Below are 26,439 nucleotides of genomic sequence, written 5' to 3'. Positions count from 1 at the left end.
TAAGAAATCAGTACTCCCAAAATTGATTCAGTGCAGTTTCTATCAAATCTCAGCTGGCTTTAAAAAAAATTATCAGGCTTATCCTAAAATTCATGTGAAAATGTAAGGGACTCAGAATAGACAATACTGAAAAAGAAGAACAAAGTTGAGGACTCACACTTCCTGATTTTAAAATGTACTATGAAGCTAAAGTAATGAAGCCAGTGTAATACTGGCACAAGGAAAGATATTTAGAGACATGCATACATCAATGGAATGGAATTAAGAGTCCAGAAAGAAATTCTTACTTTTATGGTCAATTGATTTTTGACAAGGGTATCAAGACAATTAAATAGAGAAAAAAAGTCTAGATTCCTACATTTTAAGGAATCAATTGGACCCCTACCTCACACCAAATGCTGAAATTATTATATCTCAAAACTGGTCATAAACCTAAATTTAAGAGCTAAAACTAAAATTAAAAAAAAAATCTTTCATAAGAAACCATTAGAATAAATCTTCCTGTTACTGGGACAATTCGTTTCTTAGATACAACATAGTAAGTGCAAGTGACAAAACAAAAATAGGTAAGTTGGACTTCATCAAAGTTAAAATCTTCATGCTTTAAAGGACAACATCAAGAAAGTAAAAAGACAACCCACAGATGTGAGAAAATATTTTAAAATTATATACATGTAAAGGGACTTGTATCCAGAATATATAAAGAATTCTTACAACTCAATAATACGAAGACAAATAGCCCAATTCAAAAATGAACAAAGGGTCTGAATAGACATTTCCCCAAAGGAGATATACAAATAGCCAGAAAGGACATATAAAGATGCTCAACATTCTTAGTAGGGAAATGCAAACCAAGACCACAGTGAAATACCAATTTACATTTACACTGGAATGGCTATAATAAAAAGGACAGACAGTTATAAGTTCTATTGAGGATGTGGAGAAACTGGAATCCTCATCAATAGCTGATGGGAATGTAAAATGATACTGCCACTTTGGAAAACAGTTTGATAGTTTCTCAAAACAGTTTGATAGTTCCTCAAAAAATTAAATATACCTTACAGTACAACAATTCCATTTCTAATTGTATACCCAATAAAAATGAAAACATATGTCCACACGAAAACTTAATCATCTTAGTAGCATTATTTATAAGCCAAAAAGTAGAAACAACCCAAATGTCCATCAGTTGATGAACTAATGAACAAAATGTGGCATATCCATACAATGAAATATCCAAAAGAAATGAAGTACTGACACATACTACAACATGGATAAACCTTGAAAACATTATGCTAAGTGAAAGAAGCCAGGCACAAAAGACCAGCTATTATATAATTCTATTTATATAAAATGTGCAAAATAGACAAATCTATAAAAACAAAGTAGATTGATGATTGCCTAGTGTGGGAAATGGGGAGGATGAGGGAGTTTCTGTAGTGGGTGTGGTAGGCAGAAGAGTAGTCCCCAGTGATGTCCACATTTTAATTCTAGAACCTGTGACTGTGTTACCTTACATGACAAAAAGAACTTTACAGATGCGATCAAGCATACAGGCCTGAAATGAAAAGATTATCTTGAATTATCCACTTGAATATTTAATCACATGAATCCTTAAAACTAGAGAACCTCTCCCATGTTTGGTCAGAGAGAGAAATGTTAATAATCAGATACAGTATTGCTGGCTTTGCAGATGGAGGAACGGGGTCATCAGCCCAGGAATGTGGGTGCCCTATAGAAATTATGAAAGGCAAGGAAACAGGTCTTTTCCTACAGCTTCTAGAAAGGAATGCAGCCTTGCAGACACTTTGATATTTGCCCAGTGGGACCTGTAGAAGTCAAAAATATACATTTGTATTGCTTTAGCTACTAAGTTTGCAGTAATTTGTTTTGGCATCCATAGAAAACTAATGAAATGAGTATGGGATTTCTCAGAGTGATAAAAACATTCTAAAATTATGTGGTAGTGATGGTTACATAATTTTCTGAATTATGCTAAAAATCGTTAATATGTACATAAAGTGTACATATTAAATGAATTACATGGTATATAAATTATATCTTGATAAAGCTGCTTAAAAATAAAGAGCAGTGAGGGACAACTTTAAGCCAGCTAATTAATATATGTGTAATTAAAGTTCCCAAAGGGAAAGCAGGAAAAAAATAAGAGTTAATAAATAATAATAAAAAGTTTGAATTTTGATGAAAAGTACAAATCCACAAATCCAAAGATTATGGTGGTATTAGTCTGTTCTCATGCTGCTAACAAAGAGGTACCTGAGACTGGTTAATTTATAAAGGAAAGAGGTTTAGTTGACTCACAGTTCCACATGGCTGGGGAGGCCTCACAATCATGGCAGAAGGCAAATGAGGAGCAAGGTCACAACTTACATGGCAGCAGGCAAGAGAGAACTTGGGCAGGGGAACTGTCCTTTGTAAAACTATCAGCTCTCATGAAGCTTATTCAGTATCATGAGAACAGCATGGGAATGACTCCCATGATTCAATTACTTCTCACTGTAATTGACATGTGGGGATTACTACAATTCGAGGTGAGATTTGGGTGGGGACCCAGAGCCAAACCATATCAATGGTGAACCCCAATCACAAGAAATTTGAAGAAAACTACACTAAGTCTCATTATAATAAAACTACTCAAAACCAATTATAAAGAGTAAATGTTAAAAACAACCATGGCATAAAGATGCATTATGTACAGAGAAAAAAGATAAGGATTAAGACCAATTTCTCTTTGGGAATACTACAAATGATAAGACTAGATCAATATCTGAAAAATACCAAAAGAAAAATACTATCAAACTAGAATTCTATACCTAGAGAAAATTATCTCTCAAAAATCTAGACAAAATAATCACTTTTTACACATAGAAGACTGAATTATTTGCCAGCAGTAGACCTGCCCTACTAGAAATTCTAAAGAAAGATTTTCAGGCAGAAGTAAAATAGCACCAGTGGAAATAGGTACCTACAGAAAGAAATAAAGAATACAGAAATGACTACTACATGGGGAAATATATGTTTCTTTCTTGTTATTTAAACCTTGTTAAAAGACAACAAATAATATTAGGTTGGTGCAAAAGCAATTTTGGTTTTTAGGTTTTGCCATTACTTTTATTAGCAAAAGCTGCAATTATTTTTGTACCAACGAAATAATGTGCTGTGGAGTGCTTATTATAAGTAAAATGTGTGACCAAATGGAGATTATCATAAGTAAATATATGACCAAAAAAAGAGTAGGAGGGGAAAAATGAAAGTATACAATTTAGGGATCTTCTGTGTAAACTAGTATCACTTGAAGTTACACTGTGATAGGTTATATACGTATACTAAACCCTAAAGCAACTACTAAAATAGCAAAACAAAAGTTATAGATAATAAACAAAGGAGATAAAGTGGAATAATAAAAAGTAATCCAAAAGTATGCTGAAAAAGAGCAGAAGAGATAAAAGAATAGCACAAATAGAAAATAAATACTATGATGTTAGACTTACTTAACCATATCAATGGTTAACCTCAGATGTACATGGGATAAACACTCCAGTTAAAAGGCAGATATTATCAGATTGAATAAGAAACACAACCAAAAATATATGCTGTCTATAAGAAATACAGTGGAAGTATAAATACATAAATAAATTTAAAAGTAGAAGCATGAAAAAAGATATACCATGCTAACACTTATCTAAAGAAAACTGGAGTGGCTAATATAAGAGAAAGTAAATTTCAGAGCAAAGACTATCACCAAGGATGAAGAAAGTCACTTCATAATGATGGAAGGAGAAATTCATCAAGAAGAAATCAAAATGTTTATGCATCTAATTACATAGCCTCAAAATATATATAAAACAAAAACTGACAAATTATAAAAGAAATCCACAGTTATAGTTTGAATTATCAACACTGCTTTCCCAGTGGTTCATAAAACAAATAAATAGCAATTGGTAAAAATATAAATGACTTGAAAACCACTATCAACTACACTTCCCTAAATGACATTTATAGAAACACCTTACGAGGTACAGAATATATGTTCTTTTCAAGGATATATTATAGGGCATAAAACACATTTTCATACATTTAAAGATATTAAAACGATACAAAGTATGCTCTCTAACCACAATGGTATTAAATGAGAAATAAGTAACAGAAAAATGTATGGAAAATCCCCAAATTGTAAAAAACTAAATAGCTTACTTCTAAGTCACCATAATCAAAGAATAAATCAAAAGAGAATGTAGAAAATACTTTGAACTAAATGAAAGTGACAATATACTATACTAAAATTTGTGGGATGATGCTAAAGCAGTACTTACAGGGAAATTTATAGCATTAAAGAAAGGTCTCAAATCAGTAACCTTACTTTCCATTTTAAGAAACTGGAATAAGCTAGGTGCAGTAGAGCATACCTGTAATATCAGGAGGCTCAGGCAGGAGGATCACTTGAGCCCAGGAGTTCGAGGCTGCAGTGTGAACATGCCTGTGAATAGCCACTGCACTCCTGCCTGGGCAATACAGTGAGACCCTATCTCTTGAAAAAAGGAAAAGAGAAGGAAGAAGAAAGGAGGAGAAGGAAAGAAAAGAAACTGATGGAGCAAGTTAAAATATGAAAAAGGGAGGAAATAATAACACACTAGAATGTTTCTGAGCAGATATCAGTGAAATATAAAACAAAACAGTGGAGAGAAATCAATGAACAAAAATCTGGTTTTTAAGAAGGTAAGTATAACTGCTAAATCTCTAGCCAGAATGATAAGGAAAAAAAGATATAGTACACAAATTACCAAGATCAATAATGAGAGAAGTTACACACTACAGATTATACTGATATTAATAAGGATAATGAGGGAATATTTTGAACAACTATAGGCTCATAAATTCAATTAGATTAAATGGACAAATTCATTCTAAAAGACTCAAACTAACAAAGTTTACTCAAGAAGAAATAGATAACCTAAATAATCCTATATTTATTAAAGCAATTGAGTTTATAGTTAAAAATCTTTCCGTGAAGAGAATGACAGGCCCAGATGGCTTTACTGAGAATTCTACTAAACTTTTAAGGAAGAAATAATAAGATTTCTCTTCTAGAAAATTGAAGAGAAGGAAATACTTCTGACTTTATTCTATGAGGCCAACATTACCCTGATACCAGAATCAAACAAAGGCATTACAATAAAAGAAAATTACAGGCTAATATTTCTCATGAATATAGATGCAAAAATTCTAAGAAAAAGGAACTCATAGTCCTTTACTAAAAGCAAAACCCCAGTGCTTCTCTTAATTCGTTGAGGTTTTTGGTAAAAAGCCACACACATTTATATTTCAACTAAAGTATATACTATAGACATGCATTTTGGTGTTTAATATTTTCCTAAGAAACCGATTCAGTGTAAGGAAGCACTAGAACATAAAAAAGCCACAAACAGAAATGGCTTTGCCCCCAGGGAGTTTTTATAGCTGCCTTCACTATGTGTAGATAGGAATCTGGTCATTTCTGCTTATATATCATTTAATTTATTTGACAGTCTGAAAGGATTTAACTTGAAGGTAAGCTCAGTTCTTTGTTTCTTTTGGTAATCACTTTTATGTTTTTTAATATCAGAGGTTATTACCTCACTTCCAGAATTTTAAATTCCTTTTATAACTATTCTAGAAAGTTTTAAATTTATGATATTTAAACAATGTTTCATTTACCTTTATCTTATTTCTCTTGAACTCTGTTAAATTTTATACAAATGAAGGTAAAATAAATACTCCATATCTACATTTTTAAATTAATGTGATTTATATTTTATATTTTGCTGGGAACCCAATATATTGAAGAAACTTATTCAATGCTCTATATATTTTTCATGATAACCTTAATAGATGATAATCTTTACTCCTAGTATTATGAAGCAAATATATTTTATTCATATATTGTTTTACTATAAATATCTTGGTTAACTTTTGAATTTATGGCAGTCTGCCATAAATCTTCAACTAACTGTGTTAAGGATATGCACAGTAACATTCTTGATCCAAAAGGGATAAATGATTTTATTTTGTTAGGTTTGGTTTCTTGTTTGTTTTAACTCTTCTTCCTAACCATATTATGTACTTTAAAAAAATATTCAAGCAATATTACTAAGTTCCAGCTGATATTGGTTTTTTAAAATATCACTACTTTTAATTTTGAAACTCATATAAATTGTACACTAAATTAACACAAAATCATCTGGGCTATATGAAAAATATATTGCAATTTATTGTTGCAAATGTAGTATTATGAATACTATCGGTTCAGTAATCATTTAAATAAGATTATGTCATGATTAAACTATGTGTCACTTAAGAGTGAAGCAAAAAAGTTGTTTGGTGAGATATAGAAAATTTTATTGTAGTAATTCAGAGTACCTTGATTAGGCATGGAGATAATAAACAAATTAAGGATGTAATTGGAGGAAGTGCTACCCTTACATAATGGCTCTGTAAAGATTATATTCAAATAAATACCCTTCATTTGTAGGCTGATAAAATATGTAAGATAACAAATATGACCCTAAAACTGTTTTAGAAAATCACTACTATAACAACAACAAAAATCATTCTATTTACAAACAATAATAAGAATTATTATTACTCCTAGTACCACCATTTGTTGAGCACTTATTTTGGGCCATTCATTGGATCCATCAGGCAATGTATATACTTTATTTCCTTTAATCCTCACCTCAGTACTATGATTTAAGACATACTATTTTTATTATACAAATGTGGGGCAGTTGCTCTGTTTTCTTTTGTGGAATCACATCTCCTCTATTGTTTGTACATAGGGCTCAGGTAGGGTTACCTTCAATTCCAGATTGCAGAGGGATCAAAGAAGCTGAGGCGTGGACAATTTAAGAACCTCATCCCACTGGCCACAATGTTTGCTCTAATGGGCACGTGACCCAAACTGAGCCCTGGGTCATGTGCCCATTAAAGCAAACATTGTGCTTTCCCAAGTCTGTTTCTGGAACTATTGTTATTTCTAGTAACAAATGGCCTCTCCCAGACAAGATTGCAGCAATACACATGGAACAGGATGTGAGATTCAATTGCTAGTATAGTTGTACTAATAGCACTTATACTCTCTGTGTCTCTAAAATTGTGGCAGAAGGCTGAAGACTGAGCCCTGCCCCTATAATTCATGTGGGCTGCATAAAGTAAACTATTACAGTGCTACCTACTTCAGCCTCATATTAAGCCCAAATATCAGTGAAACAATGTTGTTTATATTTGGGGTATATTTTATTTCCAATACACATTAAAATAAACACATAACTATTAAGAAAGCTTTATTTGTGTACCACCTAAAATAATTTCATGCCATTCATTGGTCCACATGCCATATTTAGAGAAATACTGGACTAGAGAAGATTTCACATTTTCCTGTGTTGTTTAGAATGCTCCTTTTGTTTGTGTATTTGTGTTTAAAGTCATATTTTTCCATTTATAGCATAATACCTACCTTCAAAAAAAAAAGCCACTATGATCTATAGGGGGGGGAAGCATACCTAGAGGAAGGAAGAAACTTTTGGATTGTATTTTTAGCTCATATTTTGAGCCAGCATAGATAAGAAGTGGTGATGAAGTATTCCCTTTTTGCACATTTGATGACATTTTTCTCTTGTAATCTATACCATTTCTCTATTCACCAGTAACTTGGGCAAAAGGAGGCTGCATCTTAAAGTCTCTAAGTTAGAGTATCTTTCTCTGACACTTCCTGTTCAAATAGAACGTTTCATTTTTGTCTCCTTTTGTTAATTCTCATATACTGAACTCATGAAGTCAGGCCCATGTCTGTTTTATTTACTCTCAGATTTGCAGCACCATGCCAGTGAGCAGCACAGAGTAGGGGCTCAGTGAATATTTGCTGAATGAAAAAAGCATTCATACAAGGCTTTGTCAGGTGGGCAGGTCAAATATTATAATGGCTGACTGAGGCAAGTATTAGTTATGAGATGTCTTTAATGTCATATTATCAATGACAGAATTGGGACTCATAAAACTTTTCCCTTTCACAGTGTTGATCCTTGAAATATGTTTAGTGCATAAATAAGTTAATAAAGGAACAATATGTATTGCTCTCTTAAAGACATTCATATTTTATTGGATGTCAAAGGAATATTTTAAAGAGAGACAAACTCCCTTTGTGGCTTAAGGTTGCGGGCAACTAAATGGGGGTGGAGGAGGGGGCAAGAAGATGGAATGGGCAGATTTAAAATGAAATGTGTTAAATATCTTAGAAGTAGCTAAACATATAATCCATTAATAGTAATTCAATGGTAGAATGACAGTGAATGCTTTAAACTAGCTCCAAAATCAGTTTTTGTCTTCGTTATAAAAATGTGATTAATAAGAAACTCATCTCATCCTGGAAAATGCTTCTTGTAAGATCTATATTTTGGTACGCAATGCACCAAAACATTTCTTTCTATTTACCTTGAAAAAAATTCCCTTCAGAGATAGCATGTAGAGAGCAGCCATCTGTTCAGGATGACACTTTTGAATTGCTGTTTTTCTGAACTCTCTTCACTCTGTATATGTTAATTTAAAAAATAAGGACTGTTTTCCTGTCTTATCAAGTTCATTTATCAACTATGTCATTTATATTCTAGTATACATTAATAACAATTAATTGGCTATTTAATAAGCCAGACATGGTGGCTCAAGCCTATAATCCTAGCACTTTGGGAGGCTGAGGCGGGCAGATCACAAGGTCAGGGGTTCAAGACCACCCTGATCAACATGGTGAAACGCTGTCTCTACATAAAAATACAAAAATTAGCCAGTCATGGTGGTGCACACCTGTAATCCCAGCTACTTGGGAGGCTGAGGCAGGAGAATTGCTTGAACCGGGGAGGCAGAGGTTGCGGTATGCCAAGAGCACATCATTGCACTCCAACCTGGGCAACAGAGCAAGACTCTATCTCAGAAAAATAAATAAATAAATAAATAAATAGGCTATTGAAATAACAAACTGGGAACCCTGGAGTCTCTGAATTCAGTTGCTGTTTTTAGTCTGCTCTCAGACTTTGGAAAAGTAATTCAATGTGTCTTACCTTTCCCCAAAATAGCTTTGCATGTTCATGAAATTAGGGGCAACTCAGATGCTGTTTAGCTAGTTAGGATCCTAGTAGTGCTGGGCTGAGGTACAGTAGAAGGTAAAAGAGAAGTATATATGGCAGTGATCTTAACTCCATACCCACTACTCCATTTGACCCCTAAGACTCTGATACTACAGGTAGGCTGGCAAATCCAACTTACCCAACTGTCCAATTACTATCAGAAGATATCATTATTAAGACATTAAAGTGGAAATACCAGTGCTTCCTTCTTGAGATCCTATTGGATAGAGAACCTTCTGGATTCTGTTCTATAGTGTCGTTTTTGTAACTTTGGACACTTTTTTTTAACCTTTCCCAACTCTTCCAAGACATGTCTGATAGAGTTTCATTTTGGGTTTAGAAAGACTGGCATTTTTGATTAAGTGGTGGGATGGATGGAAATGCTATTCCTAAAGAAGCTTGGAGGTAGTAAAATAATTTTATTGTTCTTTTCAACTTTCTTCTCAGGAAAGTCAGGGAGCATTTTAAACAACTGATAAATAAACAGTTGTTTATTTATTCATTAAAAATTTATTGAGTACCATGTATCAGACCATGATCAGAACCTTCTTCTGATCCCTGGTGCTGTGCTATCAGATGATGATTCTGAGAACTCAACAAAGACTCTATCTCCATTATGGAATGTGAGTGTGCAATGGCCATTTGCAAAGATTTTATCTTGCTATGTTGTCAGAAGTAGAATTTTCTGTCTCTCAGTGTATGATTAGTACTTAACCATCCTGCCTTATTACTTATTAACTGTTTCACATGCATTTGCTATTAGAGAGTAAGGTCCTTGAAGAAGGAAATCATGGCTTATTTCTCCTGCATTTCTCTCCTTAGCAAAAAACAGGAGTGAGGGAATCTTTACCTGGGAGTTCATGGATGAAGGGGTTCACAGAACTTGTGAGTTTTCTGAAATTGTGAGAAAAATTATTTTTCATGTGCAGTTTTCTATGAAGAGGGCCCATTATTTTTATTAGATTCTCAAAGATGTCAGTGGCTCAATGGTTAGCTATTATAGATTAATCACTCTAATAGGCTTATAATAAATATTTGAATGGTAGAAACTATAGGAAGACAGTTATTACCTTGATGGATGAGACGGCATTGTTATGATTGGAAGGCATGCTTTTGGATGGCTATCAGTTTCCTAACACTGAAGATATTAAGTAAATAGCTGGATACCCCATCAGTTATAACATTGTTGGGATTTTGATGTACTCTTTCTGTTCTGTGATTCTATGATAATATCAGTCTACACTACAGAATACTTCTAATTCTTTGCCACCCCCCATATCCATTTTTGTGTGACTCACTCTTTGAACTATTTATACATCTAAAGAATCTTTTTGACTAATAACCAGAGGCCTATAAGTCAGATTTTGAGAACCATGGCCCTAAGAATATGTATGAAATACTGAATAGCAGATAGAGAACTTAGTATGAACTCAAGAAAATAAAGAGAAGGTAGAATGATTTTTGAGGTGAGGTTAAAAAAAATCAGAAGATAGTAGCTGATAAGCAGGTTGACACAATTGCCAACAGATTAAACAGAATAGGATTTAATTGAATACTAAATTGAGCTAGTTACCGATAAATTTAGGCTTCTAAGCAATTTTAGTTTGCACTGCAATTTTGCTACTTTCATTCAAAGAAATTAGGACAATGCGACTCCAGAGATGAGTTTCGGAAGTGCAAAGTGGTGAAACCACATTTGTTTTTAGGTACATTGACTTTCAGGTATGTACATATACAAAGTTGTGCATCAATATATGCATGTATGCAACATGTCCATGCCTTGATACTCATGAATATGTGGATCCATCCACATGAATATACGTATACCACCAGTTCTAAGGAGGTTTAAACATTATATTTAATAGAAATTTTTCACTTGTAGGGAAATAAAGTGTCTCAAAATAGTTGAATATCTAATAGGTGAAAAGTATATTTTAGGTAATAAACCAATGCTACTTTCAGGGTTAATGTGAAAAAGCCTAACAAGATATATAAGGAACAGAGTACAGGTAGAACCCAAATTGATGGTGTCATACCAAGAGATAATCTAGGTAAGAGAAGTCCGAAAGATATTTATTGTAATCTAAAGGAAACCGGCTATGTTATATGCTCCAGTTTTCCTTGGAAAAGTGTTTGTTAAATCATCATCACCAACAGCTCTAGTTTGTTGAGTTAGGCTTGGGGTCCTTTAATTAAATGCTTCCTCAAAATGTTTTTTGGTGATCTTCTGAGCTGGCTGTTTTATTTACTCTTTAGCATTCTGTAAAGTCTCACTTAGCATCCTTTAGCTTGTGCATTTTTGATGAATGTGGCATTGCTATTTTTACATGGGTTTTGCAAACTCCTTTGAGGAATGCAGGAGTACATGGAGAGAAGGAGATGGTGATGAGCTTCTTCCTTTATTTAATTCATCCATTCCCCAATCTCACAGAGACCAGTATAAAGCTGTACCTATAAAAGCTAACTGATTTGCCAAGTGTTTTTGCTCCGAAGGGACATCACCTATTTTTAGCAACAAAGAAGTGTTAGGAAGGGGAGGGAGGCATACCTCAGAAGGACAGATCTGAAATGAAGCCCAGAATACTGATGAGAGTAGAGTGTATAACAAAAGAGTGTCTAGTGAAAGGTTGCTGAAGGGGAGAGTCCAGATCTAAGGTTCTGGATGGTTGCAGGAAAGCTTCTACTAAGAGGTCTGTTAATAGAAAATTCAGGGAATGTTACTAAAAGTTTTTAAGACAATCTAATAATGGAAAGCAAGAAAGGCAAACTGAGCTGGTTGCTTAATTTGTTCAGTAATCTGTGATTTATTTTTAGATTGAGGTAAACTATTAACATATTTATTGAGCAACTATAGTTGTACAAAGTGTGCTAGGAAAAGTGTGTAAAGGGTGGGAGGATAGTATTAAAAATACAAATCGAGGTTCGTGTTGTTAAAAAATATACAGGAGCCTGTGTGTTAGAACTGTATTGAGTGTTTTCTGTATATTATTCTATTTAATCTTTACAACAATTAGAAAGTAAAATTATCCCTATTTTACAGATGAACAGCCTTAGAGAGAGGTTCTTTTTTATTTTTCTTTCCTTCCTTCCTTCCTCTTTTCTCTTCTCTTTCTTTCAACAAAATTAGACTCAAATATTAATAGAACATGGTGCTTTCTTCCAAGGTTTCACTTTTTCTAAAGGTAGCAGAATTGTAGCTACATAATAAGTGCTATCATAGAGGTATGAACCCAGTAATATGGAGGATCAGAGAAAGAAGTAGTCAATTCTGCTTGAATTGGGAAAGCATTTAATTAATAGCAGAGAAGTCTTCCTGAAATAGGTAATATTTGAGCTGAGCCTTAAAGAATAAGAAAGAGTTTGCCTAGTAGACAAGAAGGACAAGGCAACAACAGCAGTGTGGTAGACACTTCTGGGTGCCCACCAAATACCAATTACCTTCCTTTCAGCAGAGTTGAGATTTTGCTCAAATGTTCCCTCCTCTACTTGACCCAAGGGAGAATGACTCTATCCTTACCTTTAGGAATAAGCATTGATTGGTTCAAAATAATTATGGCAGGCCCATTCCTCTTGTTTGATTATTTTAGGAGAGTGGGCATATGAACCAGTTCTGGCCAATTATATATAAGAAAAAGTCTGCTGTGAGGGCTTGGGAAATGTCTCTTGACCTTAAGAGGGAAACATTGGAGGAGGTAGCTCTTTTATTTTTATTTTTTGTTTTTATTTCTAGGCATTGCTATGCTTGGAAAGGAGGCTTAGACCTACCATAGACATGTTGTGACTATGAAGGGAGCCATCCTGAGGGCAAATCACATTTTTTGAGGATGACAAAGCAAACATACAAAGACCCAGGGTCTTTGACGGCATTGTTGAGTTGCTGGACAACCTCCCTACTTTTCACATTCCTATGACATGATGTTATAATCGTCCTTGTTGTATCAGCCAGGGTGAACTGGAGTCTTCTATAATGGTCTCTTCACTGATAACAGAGCATGTGTAGAGGCGTAGGGCTCAGAAGGGTCATAGGGCACCTAGAAAATCACCAATAGTTAATCATGACTGGAATGCAGGATATTGTGGAGTGAGGTGTGAGGTGATGGCTAGAGATAAAATGAAATGATGGGCAAGGCTTAGATCGTGAGAGCCTTATATGTTATGGGTAGACATTTGGCTTTTATAAATAATAGGGAGTCATTGAAAAGTCTTAAGCATGGGAATGGTATAATTAGATTTGCAATTTAGAAGTGTTTAAAACTTAAGCCAAATTAAATTTAAAGGAATTTAATTGAGTAATGAACGATTCATGAATCAGCCAGCCCCCAGAATCACAGCAGATTCAAAGACACTGCAGAGGTGCCTCGAAGTCAGAACAAATTTACGGACACAAAAGGTAAAGGGACATACAAAAATTGGAAGTGAGATACAGAAACAGTTGTATTGGTTACAGCTTGACATCTGCCTTATTTGAACACAGTTTGAGCACTCAGCAGTATATGACTGGTTGAAGTATAGCTGCTGGGACTGCCCAAGACTCAGCGATTGTTAGAGGCACATACTCCTAAGTTAGGTTTTCAATCTTGTCTACCTATTAAGTTAGATTGCAGTTCATCCACAAGGACTCAAATATAAAAGTACAGAGTCCTTCTCACGCCATATTTAGTTTGCTTTAACAGAAGCATCCTCTGAGTACGGTGTGGAGGACTAAAGAAGGTAAGACACTGATGCCATTCAGCTCAGGAGCAAATGAATTCACATACAGGCTGATCTCTTCCCATTATTATTCCATGTTAGCTTGGAAAGACAGCGGTTATGACGGTATGTGCTAAGTGGAAAATTAGAGGAGCATCTAGAATTTCATGAAAGAGGAGTGTGTTGGGGATCATGGAGGATTTCAATGAGCAGATTGGATTTGAGCTGAACACTGAAAAAGACTTGGGAAACTTGCTGGAGTTGAGTGGAGGAAAACATAACAGAGGAGAATGGCAAGTTGAGCTGAAATGGAGGGTTTTATGGGAAGAGAATAAAACTAGAATGGTTACTTGCAACCAAAATGGCAGAGAAAAGAAATTAAACTTTATCCTGGTTCTGCCACTTACCAATTATGGAACATTGGCTTGATAAACTTCTTTCCTATTTGGTTGAATTGGGATTACAAGCATATACTTTATTAATATCACCAAGTGATATCATATAGATATTATGTATACCTTGATATTAGGTGATGAGAAAGACAGTTTCCCTTTGTTGTATTCTCTCCAAAAGCCCATAACCCAGTCTAATCATGAGAAAACTATCAGACAAACACAAAATGAGGAACATTCTACTATTTTGTACTACTTTGACCTGAACTCCTCAAAACTGTTGAGGTGAGGGAAAACAAGAAAAGAATGAGAAAACTGTCCAGATCAGAGGAGACAAAGGAGACAGGACAACTAAAGTAATGTAGTATCCTGGACTAGATTATGGAACATACAAAAAGACATTAATAAAAAAGCTGTTAAAATGTGAGTAAAATTGAGAGTTTAACAGTAAGTACCAATGTTGATTTCTTAATTTTGACAAACTAACCAAGGTAACATAAGATAATAACAATAGGGGCAGTGAAACTCGGTGAAGGGTATATATCACTGCTGTCTTTGCAACTTTTCTATAAATACAAAATTACTCCAAAATAAAAAGTTTATTGACAAACTATATATACATATATAGTGTATATATATATATATGCACTTTATTGAGTTGTTATGAGTGTTGAATGAGAAAGCACATATAAAGCAGCCAGTATAGTGCCTGACACATAATAGGACCTCAAATGTTAGTTCCTTTTACATATTGTAGACTCTAAACAGTGGGCAGGTGGGAAGAGTATAAGAATTGAAAGACTTCCTATTGAGTTCACTATTCAGGTGATGGGCACACTAAAAGCTCAGACTTCACCATCACACAATGTACGCATGGAAGGAACCTGTACTTGTACCGCCAAATATATTTTTTAAAACTAGTGATTTTCAAATCACTAGTATATAAAAAATCACACGGAGGTGTTATGTGAAAAATGCAAACAAATCTCAGGGCCTCAACCTCAGAGATTCTTATTTAGTGGGGAATAGAGTCCAGGAAGAGGAATTTGTAATAGGTGTCCTTCAGAGATTTGATGCAAGTGGTCTATGACCATGGTTGGAGAATTGCTGCTGTGGACTATGGGAATCCTAAAGTGAGAGTTGTACATTACCCTGAGGAGGAAAATAATGGAGATAAAAATGTCTGCCCTACTTACCTCAAATTGGTTGAAGGGACAAAAGGGGAAAAACATAGAAGCAAGCACTTCACAAAGTGAAGTTACAATCGAAATCATTACAGATTAATTTTGAATGAAAGAGAGGTCCGATTAGGTAGCCATTTAATATTAACAACAGTGTGGTTAAAATCTAAAATTTATCCCTGTCAGCCTCCTAAAAATGTTTAGCTGCTTTTCCTGCTTAAATGCTCAGATGGACAAAGGCACAGTTCAACTCCTTCAATTACAGATGAGCTCACTGAAGCTGAGAGATGTGACTGGTTCAAGGTCACAGAGCTAGTTATTGAGAGAATGGGATTAATACCCATTCTTGTAAGCTTCAGTCTAACTGTTTTTTCTGCTACCAGATAGTCAATAGGTGCCATACTCAGAATCTCAGACCTTTCATATAGGCTCTGGAAAAAGAATGGATGTCTGACTTATTGAGGAGGATGCCAGAAATTTGTTTTCCCAAGTCCTGCTGACAGTTTTGCTCCTGGTCCACTGTGTTCTAGAATAAATCAGTTTCACTTCAGTGAGGTAGAGTAAAATGGGATCATCTGAACAAGAAAATGGCCCCTTTGAACACTCATGTACCATACTCAGCTTCTACATCCTTAGCTGTGTCAGCTATGTGTCGTTGGCCTGGAAGAGCTCACCATGCCTTCACAACACTGACCAACAAATCAGGCACACCTCTTTGCTGTGGCTCAGCCTAAAGGAACTACCACAAAATACTGCTTGTAACTATGCTACTCTGAGGTGGTGTGTAACTCCAGGCCACTTATGGGAGGAATAGAGAGCAGGGCATATCACTGTGTGTTTTCCTCCCTCTTTATGTAAATGAAGTCAGATTTATATTAAGGGCAACCTTGAAGAGAAAATTGTATCAGAGTAGTGGGGACAGACCGTTTGTTAGCTGTTCCAACCTCCTTCCCCTTAGTCGTCTTCCAGCTAACAAGCCATCATCTATCTTTTGGTGGATAAGACATAGCAATAATTTGGTGGGAGAGGCTGCTGGAAAACCTTTGGTTTTCTTAATAACAAAAGCTGTTGCAGCCATCTTGAGAGGATGAAGTGGAGACCTTGAGAGCCAAAGCTATATCCTAACGAGGGTAGAGCTGTTGCTGGAGCTGGTATTGTGCCCACTTCTTTCTAACTACCTTCAGTGACATCACCATGGTGGGAATATTTTTACCATGGAAATTGGAAAATGCTGCAGCAGTTCCCCACTCCCTGCCCCACCGCAGCTCCACCACCCTTTATAGAGAGTTAGTTCTTAAACACATCAATACGCTATTGACAGAGCAGAAATTTAACAGAAACATGGGGTCTTCATGATCTCCCTGAGAAACTGTGCCATTCTTGCCTCGTTAACTCTTGCCATGTAACTCTTTATCTTCTTGCTGGTTCCTGAAAGAAATATCAGGTCCTTGTGCACTGACTCCCAATTTCAGTGAAGTGGTCCAGCCAGCCTCCCTTCTGCCTTGGGGTATTATGTGTTGGCATCTGTTGGGTGTAACTGTGATCTCTAGTCATAAATATAATACAGAGACATCTTGCTATGACACACTGTGCTCTTCTCATCCTGATTAACAGTTTAGTAGGGTTTTCTGTTGTTTGCAGCTGAATGCATTCCTAACTGCTACAGGTAGCTTAGTTGGGCACAGAAAGGAGGAAGGAACAGATACACTTTACTTGCTTTGCCTTGGTAGTCTGATAGGTAGGGAGATTTTGATCTGAGCCTCGAGTATATTTTAAAGGCGGTGGTTCTCTCAAAGTGTGGTCCCCAGACAAGCAGCATCAGTATTGCCTGGGAACTTATTAGAAGTGTGGACTCTCAGGCCCCCACCCCAGACCTGTTGAATCAGAAATTCTGTGAATGTGGTCCAATCTGTGTTTTACCAGGCCTGCCAGGTGATTCTCATGTGCACTAAGGCTTGAGAACCGTGGTCTTAAAACTTGCACTGTGTAGGCAATTCTTCCCTTTTCCGCTAAAATAGTGGCAGCCGCCAGCCTCTCCCTTTGCTTCTCCACCAATGAACACAAGTTATGGGTAATTATCTCAGTTTGGGAGGGCTCTGTAAGAAATACAGCTGTTTTGAGTGATTGTGGATATGGCTAACATGCAGTGTGTACAGAAATAGACTAATGAGAGGATGCTGTCCCATCACTGCATTGTGGCTTTTTGTGTGTGATATAGAAGTCCCACGCTCAAAGGCAGAGAACTGTTACAGAATATAGCCTATGACCATCAACCAAGGATACGAACTAAAGTGAGGATGACTTTTTGCTAAACTCTAAACCAAATCACTAATGTTAATTAGCAGTTTGCAATTTACACACTACAAGATGTTCTATAGCTGAACTCAATTTGTGCATTAACCTGCATTTCTGCATTTGTAGCTCTCTGTTCATTATAACTAGTTACTTCTGCATTAAAACTGTTTCTTCCAATTTAACTCGGACTCTTTGGAGTACCTACAGGATGATCTGAGTTCTAGGTGGTTTCCGATACTTCCTGGGGAAGAGAATCTGGTTACTGCGTTCTGACCCACAATTGCCGTGAAGTAGTCCAGCTGGCCTCCCTTCTGCCTTGGACATTGTGTGTTGGCATCTTCTGGGTGTAACTGGGATCCATAGTCATAGGTATCATGTAGTGACATCCTGCCATGACACACCATCTTCTTCTCAGAGCTTTTTCCTTTGCCACTCTCGTGTATTGCGGCTTGCTGAGAAGCAGAGCACAAGCATGCCCACTCATGTTTTGTAATGCCTGTGAGTCTCTATCGTTCCCTAGGGTTTTGATTCCAAAATGGCAGGGCTGAAAGTAGGCTCTTATTGCATCTGCACTCTCTTTCTCTCTTGCTTTTTTTTTTTTCCTGGAGCTCAGAAAGGGCTTTTACTTTCACTCTGTGTATTGGGAAATGCCCTTACTTCAGAACTTATATCCTTTCTACTTTATAACTTATGGTAAAGAGCCTTTACTCTGACTACTCCAAGCTTTGGACCTATAAAGTCATTTTTCCTACAACAAATCCTATGTTTTGCAAATGAAATATATTTTAGTTTTAACAATTACTTTCTCTGAAGTAATTTTTATTTCAGAGCCTATCATAAAGAGGTTAAAAACCAAGGAGGAAGGAAAGGGAGAGAGATGTTGGACTGAAAATAGGAAGGTTCAGTTAAAATGTGCATTTTGAATGGTGACACCTCTCAGCTTCCTTCCTTATCCATTTGTCTTTTCTCAGGAAGCTAAAGAATGATGTGCTCCACCACAATGAGGGACTAAACAACAAAAAGGAGACATGGGATTCAGGAAACAAAAGAGATGTGTAGGGAATTCTCAGGATGATGCTGAAGGAAAACCCCAGGATGACATCTTACATTAGTCCTAGAGAGCAACCAGTCCCAACCGGAAGTGGGGGATGAAGGACTCTAGGGCAAAATAATCTTCTGATTGGTTTTACCATATGGAAAGTTGAAATGAATTGCTATTAATGGGTATGGCAGGGTCTAGAAGTCTCAGCAGATTTTAAGGAGGAACAATTATTGACTCAAAAAAAAAAGAAACCCAGTTGCACAAAAAGGACAGGTAATCATAGTTAACCACTTAACTCAGCAATGAATGATATTTTAATTTCCAGTAAATATAAATTGAATATTGCTTTAATTAAAAAAAGAAAATATGAGATATATTTATGTTGGAAAAATGGGGAGAAGAAATGGATGTAAGTCAATAAACATCCAGAATTGATGAATCAAGATATAGAAGTATAAACATATTATTTAGAAATATGAAGATAACCACAAAGAGAAACAGCTAAAATATTTGAAAATGTTTGCCTTTGGGGAGTTCAATGTAACCTCAGTTTTTTTGTCGAAACATAGATGCAACTCTATGTTTTTTTAAATAACATTCTCTAACAAAAATAAAAACTAAAATTTACCTAATAACCAGTTTGTTTAGAAACAAATGTGTATGTATTTAAAGGCTTACACTAGCAAAAAATAAAAGCAAGCAAACCCAAAACACTTCATACTGTACATGAACCTGCTTAGTATTTCACTTGGTTTAAGGCTTCTCACATTTGCTTCCCATCTAATTTTGGAAGAAACATGGGGAGATGAGGTTTTTATGCAGTCTAACCTATGAGTTTATCCCATAGTCAATAACCTCAGTGAAGTTGACATATGATGTTTAGGGCTGAAAAGCAACTACTAATAGGCATTGATTTTAAGTTTGTGATGATACTATCTTCTTTCTACTTTAAGTTTTGGGAAGATCTGTTTATGCCTCAAATCTGTAATACTTTGTGGAAGTTTGCATTATGATTTTTGATATCTCAAGAGATTAGTGACATAAACTACTTAATATATATAGTTCTAGCAGTTTTGTTATTCATAAAATAGCAACACATTAATTCATATTTATTTATATTACATGGTAAAAATCAGCTATCTTAGATACAACAATTAGTATGATTGTTAAACTCAAGATAGTCACATGGTTTATTGTTCAATACAGTGATTCCATCTTTGTGCCCTCTTATATATAAATTGTTTCGATTTTTATGCTTCTCCTGTATGCAATAAAAACATGTTTCATAACTGAGTCGATGCTTCAGTGAAATATCTCACCATGACCACGTTTAATATATTTATTTGATGCACTTAACTTTGGTTCCCAGCACCATGAAATGCTGTCTGCAGATTAGTACTCTCGTTTTACTTGATAAACTGGTCCTCATTGTTTATAGCTAGTGAAGTATTTGTATCTGTGACTTTTCTTTGATGAGGGCTTCAGCACGTTACTCTCCTTATTTTCAGAAACTCCTTTTCTTCTTCCTTCTCTGACTTCTTTTTTCCTAAGGCTCCATTTCAGTCTCCTAGTCCTTGCGAGCTCTTCTCTGATGTCTCATTTGCATTTTTCCTACAGTTTCTCAGCATTCTTAACACTTTAGTAGCTTTTGCATTTCTTCAAAATGTTAATATGTTTGAGTAGGTATTAATAGCTAAATATTAGCAGTACATAAAATTTTAATATACATAAAATTAGTAAAAATACTTTTGTGCTATTTTTGCATGGGTGATACTTTACTTGTGTTTTTAACCTGGTTCTTAGTAAGTGTGCAGATACATTTTAATATTACCAAGTAGAAATTCTAAGTTGATTTTTTAAAGATTAAGTAAATAAATTCCTAGACATAATGCAATTCTTATAAATCGTTATTTCTTACCTGTCATTTGTCAATGTAGTTATATTTATAAATTAACAGTTATGGATTTTCACTTGAATACCAAATGCTGGTACAGTCTGAAATGGGCATATGAAAGCCATCTCAGAGGATTACCTGAGCATCAGATGGATAGAAAAAATAGTAGATATATGAGCAAATAGAGGGGTAGATAGATTAGTCTCAGGTTTCAACTCTCTTTCTCCAAAGGATGCTTGAGTTATTCTTTCAGTGTTGTGGAAGATTAACAATGCTGGAAAACTGAGTTCCCTACTTTTGAACTTTTTTAGGTATGTAACATATCAGGAAAATAAAACATTTGAAAATGGCAACTTACAATTAGGTTAAAAGACAATTATTCATTTTACAAAGATATTTACCCAGACTCCTTACTTAAGGAATATTAGATCTCAGTATTTCATATATAGATAGTCCTGTAGATGTGTTACTCCTGTAGTTTTCATTTGGGATTGATATATTTTGTCTTCCCCATGTTGATGACTGCCAGCAATTCCAGGGATTGAGTTGAATACAAACTGAACTGAAAAATATATTTTTACTGAAGTGTTTACAGTATTTGCCTTTGATTATAGACTGGATTTCTATCTGGCAATAGGCCTCTGGAAATGAAACAATGCAACATTACTGGATTTTTTATGAAACCATTTTATCTGCCAAATTTACCAAGTGAAAGTGAACTTAAAGAACAAACATGTATTTTACCATTTAACTTACGATTTTTCAAATGTGAAGAAAAGTATAGAGAATATGACAAAAATTGATGAATCTGTTATCCAAAATGCTACCGTATTTGCCCTATAAAATTTTAAAGAATGCCCCAAGCCATTTTTCCCCTTCCTCCTGAAAAGTAAGTACTGTCTTGAAATTGTGTGATCCCCTCAATGTTTTTGTGATTGTAGTTTTTGTGATTCTAGTTTAGGAAGATAGACTTCACGCAGAAATGTCAAAATCAACCAAAGGCCTTAAAAAAGTTTGGACATGCCTGCAAAGCAATGATTACTTTGTTATTATTTTAAGTTTTATTTATTTATTTTTCTGCCTTACTTCCACTGGCCAAGACTGTCAGCACATTGTCGAATAGTTGTGCTGTTGGCAAACATTTTTCTTCTCTTTTCCCTGTCTTGAAGGAAATGCTAATAAAGTTTCATTATTAATTATGATGATATTTTCTATAGGGTTTAAAATTATACTTTTGTCAGGTTTAGAAATTTCCTTTCATTCTTGATTTTCTGAGGGTTTAAAAGAATTATAAATGTGTATACATTTAATAATACTTTTTGTATATGCAATAAGATAATGGGTTTTTCCTTTAGTCTATAAATGTGTTAAATTACATTAAAATACTTTCTAATATTAGATCAGCCTTGAATCCTTGGGATAAATTCTACTTGGTAATGATATGTATTTTTTTTAAAGTATAAATTTTTGGCTTGAGTCTGCTGATATCTTACTTAGCTCTTTGGCAAATATGTTCATAAATGAGCTGATTTTTTTTTTGAGACAGGGTCTTACATCATTGCCCAGGCTGGAGTGAGTGGCATAATTACAGCTCACTGCAGCCTCAAACTCTTGGGCTCAAGTGATCTACCTGCTTCAGCCTCCTGAGAAGCTGGGATTACAGGCATGTGCCACCATGCCCTGCTAACTTTCATGTTTTTTTTGTAGAGTCAGGGTTTTGCCATGTTGCTCAGGCTTGTCTCAAACTCCTTCGCTTAAGCAATCCCCCTGCCTCAGCCTCCCAAAGCGCTGGGATTACAGGTGTGAGCCTCTGCACCTGGCCAAATTTCCTTTCTAATACTGTACTTTTTCAGTTCTGATGCCGAGTTATGTCCATCTTATTAAAATCAGTTAGTGAAGTTTTTGTGTTTTTGTACTCTCTGAAAAACTTTTTTTTTTTTTTTTTTGAGACGGAGGTTCGCTCTTGTTACCCAGGCTGGAATGCCATGGAGCAATCTCGGCTCATCGCAACCTCCGCCTCCTGGGTTCACGCAATTCTCCTGCCTCAGCCTCCCGAGTAGCTGGGATTACAGATGCACGCCACCATGGCCAGCTAATTTTTTGTATTTTTAGTAGAGACGGGGTTTCACCATGTTGACCAGGATGGTCCCGATCTCTTGACCTCATGATCCACCCGCCTCGGCCTCCCAATCTGAAAAACTTTAAAATGATGATTGTTGGAAGTTCAACGTGTTCTCTTATAAAACCATCCAGCAGAGTGTGATTTTTATTTATACAGGGTGATACAGATTTTTAATGATCAATTCCAATTCTTTAATGGATATAGATCTGTTCAACTTTTCAATTTGCCATGAGTCTGTTTTGGTAAGTTATATTTTTCTAGAGAATGGTTTGATTTTTTGTTTCCGGTTATACCAATATATTGGTATTACCAAGTTATTCAGCCTGTTCTCTTGTGATTTTAAAAAATACCTAATCTATCTGTGATTATATCACCCTTTACTTTTAGATCTGTTTTATTTATGTTTTGTGTTTTTCTCCCATGATTAGTCCTGATTACAAAATAGTTAATTTCTTTTAAAAAGCAACTTTAAGATTTGTTTGTATTGTTTCTCATTTCATACTTCTGGCTCTGATATTTTTTTCATTTCATCAACTTTCTTCTAATATCTTGAGTTGCCTACATCATTAATTTTCAATTTTAGGATTAGTTCATTTAGCCACCCACATTTTGATATATAGTGTTTTCTTTGTGAATCAGTTCTAAATATTTCATGATTTTTATTGTGATTTCTTCTTTGACTCATAAATTATTTAGAAATACATTAAAATTTTCCAAATGAAAAATTCTTAGATAACCCTTTGTTATTGACTTCTAAATTTATTACATTTTGAGTTGACATCTTGGTTTGTGTGATATTTTGTTTGGTAGTTTTTGAAATTTTTCTTTGTCCTAGTATGTGTTCCATTTTTGCTTGAAAAAAGAACACGAATTCTCATAATGTTGGATGTAGTATTCTATATAATTATTACCATTGCATCAAGTCTCTTAATTGGGTTATCAAATCATTTATAGTCTCACTTATTTCTGGTCTTTTGATCTATGTGTCATGAAGAATGGCATGTTAAAAAAATCTAACATTGTAGCAGATCTTTCCCTTTATCTTTTTAATTCTGTTTTCCTTGCATATATTTTGGGGCTATGTTGCTAGGTTTATACAAGTTCAGAATTATTATGTCATTCAGTAAATTACTCTTTTACCGTTATGTATTCCTAGATACTGTCCTGTTTTTTCTTTAGGTTTTTTTTTTTTTTGCTTGATATTAATATAAATTTTCTTTGGTTCGCATTTTTCCTGATTCAAATTTTCCCATCATTTCTTCTTAAACTTTCTGTGTCATTCTGGTTTAATTGTAGCAATTAGAATTAGCATATAGCTGGATTTTATTTGGAAATCCAACCCGAGTCTCACATGTCCAGTATTGAAGTTCTTTCTTGTTTTAATGTCCATGAAATTAGGCATATCTTAATGATTTTGGTGTTGGTGTTTTACCAGTTTGTTTTACCTCCTCATTGTTTTTCACACTTCATCTTTGTTCTGGGTTTAATTCTCTTTTTTCCTGAAGTACACTCTTAAGTAGTTCTTTTAGCCAGGTTATCTGAATGCTTTGCTGTCTCACAGGGGAATTTTCTCTATTTTCAGACAAGTAAAAACTGCCTTACTGCTTTGCTGAGCTGGTGGGTGGAGTTTACATAGTTGACAGCAGATAACTGCCAGTCTGAGCAGCCCTTCAAGGGTCTTGGTCTTGACTTTATGTGGAAGCCTCAGTTCCAGGTCCTCTCCTTCTTCTACCCCATGGGTGTCCAATATTTTGGCTTCTCTGGACCACATTGGAAGAAGAAGGATTGTCTTGGGTCACACATAAAATACACTAACACTAACGGTAGCTGATGAGCTAAAAACAAATCACAAAAATGTCTCATAATGTTTTAAGAAAGTTTACAAATTTGTGTTGGGCTGCATTCAAAGCCATCCTGGGCCACATGTGACCTGCAGGCCATGGATTGGACAAGCTTGTTCTATCCTGAGGCAGCATTTCTTGCCTTGTGTGGGTGGTAGAATCTCAGCTCCCAGGCTGTAGGGCCTGTTCCTAGGTTTGCAGTCACCTCCCCGTGCACTTCCTTACTGTCCTGGCTTTTTGTTCCTATTGTATTCCCATCACCTGGGAATTCTCTCTTTTGTTAAATTTGGGAGGATTAATATTTTACCCAGAAGTCATATGTGTGTGGTGTAAGAAACAGTTTCATATTTATTTAGAGCATCGTATGTGCAGGATTGGAATCCTAACCTTCTTTACTAAACACATTTGTTTTTATTCCCAGTATGATTTCCAGTTGCACTATACCTTTGGCCATATTTAGGAAATTAAATAGCTGGATACTATTATTTGGTAACTCTATTTTTACTTTTTCCAGTGAAATACCTTTTCAATGCATGGGTATTGATCCATTATTGTTAGATGACCTTCCTTTTTCACCACCTCAAGGGACCTCCCTGTTATACCTATCTACTACCTTCTGGTTATCTAATTTGTGTCTAAGTCTTTCTCAGCTTCTCACATTGGAAAGTGATATGATGGATCTAGCATATAATGACTGAACATGGCCCCAAAGATCACCTTTTCTAAAATGTTTGTGTTTTATTAGAGGATTGAGAAATACAAAGAATGAGGAGACTCATGGCATTGAAGAGGGCTATTATGAAAGATACTTTGGGGTGCTAAGCATCAAGAAATATTCCCTTCCAGTGCCTGTAGGTTACATTATTTCAAAAACTACCATCTTTGCTATTTCTATTTATGTGTATCTACGTTTTCCAAAGAGCTCAATGTCAACTTTCATGGACTTTGATGGGAATAAAAACTCAAAAAGTAAATATTTTTCTAAAAGGAAAATTTCTCTCCTCTGATCTTTTTCTTCATTTTTTTTCAAACACAAAAAACCCATATCTACGAAGCAACCAATTACTACAAAGATATCTGAAATAACTTTTGTCCTAACATTACAATATAGTAAAAACAATAGACCAAATATAGAATAATATCTGGGCTGGCTTTCATCATAACACTAATATGAGGCTTATTTCAAGGAGAATGAAGTAAAGGGAGTTGCAATTTAGTATGTGAAAGGCTAGGTAAAATTACATGGGCTTAGTCATATTTTCACATCTAAATCTAATGCGAAATTAAGTAACTCAAGCTGTGCACTATCATCTCCAGGAGTTCATCATATGAAGGAATGAAGATGTTCAAAAGATAACCTTCAAGCTCATGCCAGAAGATGTTTCCAGCTGTATAAATGCCTAACTCAGCTTCTAGTCCTTAGAAATTAATCAGCTCATTGAAAATTCAAGAGTTCCAGCCAGAAGCTACAGCTGGTGTCAGATGTTGAAATCAGTCTCTCCTGCTGATCAAACTGTGACGTAGCCGAAGCAATAGGCCTGGCTTTTCAGTTAATTCTCAGTGAGCCCTTCCTTTCCCTCTGCAGTGGTGTGGCATTTAAAATATAACTCCTTTATGTACACTGTAAACCTTTCATTCTCAGGGCAGATGGAAGTATGAAATCTATCTAATTCAGTCTATAAAATGATATTTAGAGCATTAGGTAATGAATGTCCTAGTAAAGTTGGCAGAGGACAGGTAGATGAATTGACCGGTAAGGAATGACAGGCAGATAGTAGATGATAAGAGTTGCAGAACAGTTTGGGGAGAA

The 26,439-nt window shown here is 35.3% G+C and overlaps 2 long non-coding RNA genes across 18 annotated transcripts in view; one reads left to right on the top strand and one right to left on the bottom strand.

Moving 5' to 3' along the window:
* Positions 1 to 26,439, top strand: part of LOC118149763 (uncharacterized) — a 205,026-nt gene that overhangs the window by 14,912 nt on the left and 163,675 nt on the right. The gene's annotated exons all lie outside the window — the stretch shown is intronic.
* LOC118149764 (uncharacterized) overlaps positions 13,070 to 26,439 on the bottom strand; it is a 49,184-nt gene continuing 35,814 nt past the window's right edge. The window contains exon 5 of the long non-coding RNA XR_013530499.1: positions 13,070 to 13,204. This is a non-coding gene — a long non-coding RNA (uncharacterized LOC118149764). The remainder of the gene's footprint in view (positions 13,205 to 26,439) is intronic.

Source organism: Callithrix jacchus, chromosome 20 (assembly GCF_049354715.1).
Source record: "Callithrix jacchus isolate 240 chromosome 20, calJac240_pri, whole genome shotgun sequence".
NCBI classification, from domain to species: domain Eukaryota; kingdom Metazoa; phylum Chordata; class Mammalia; order Primates; family Cebidae; genus Callithrix; species Callithrix jacchus.
Note: the sequence above shows the minus strand (reverse complement) of the source record. Positions and strands in the feature narration are given on the sequence as shown.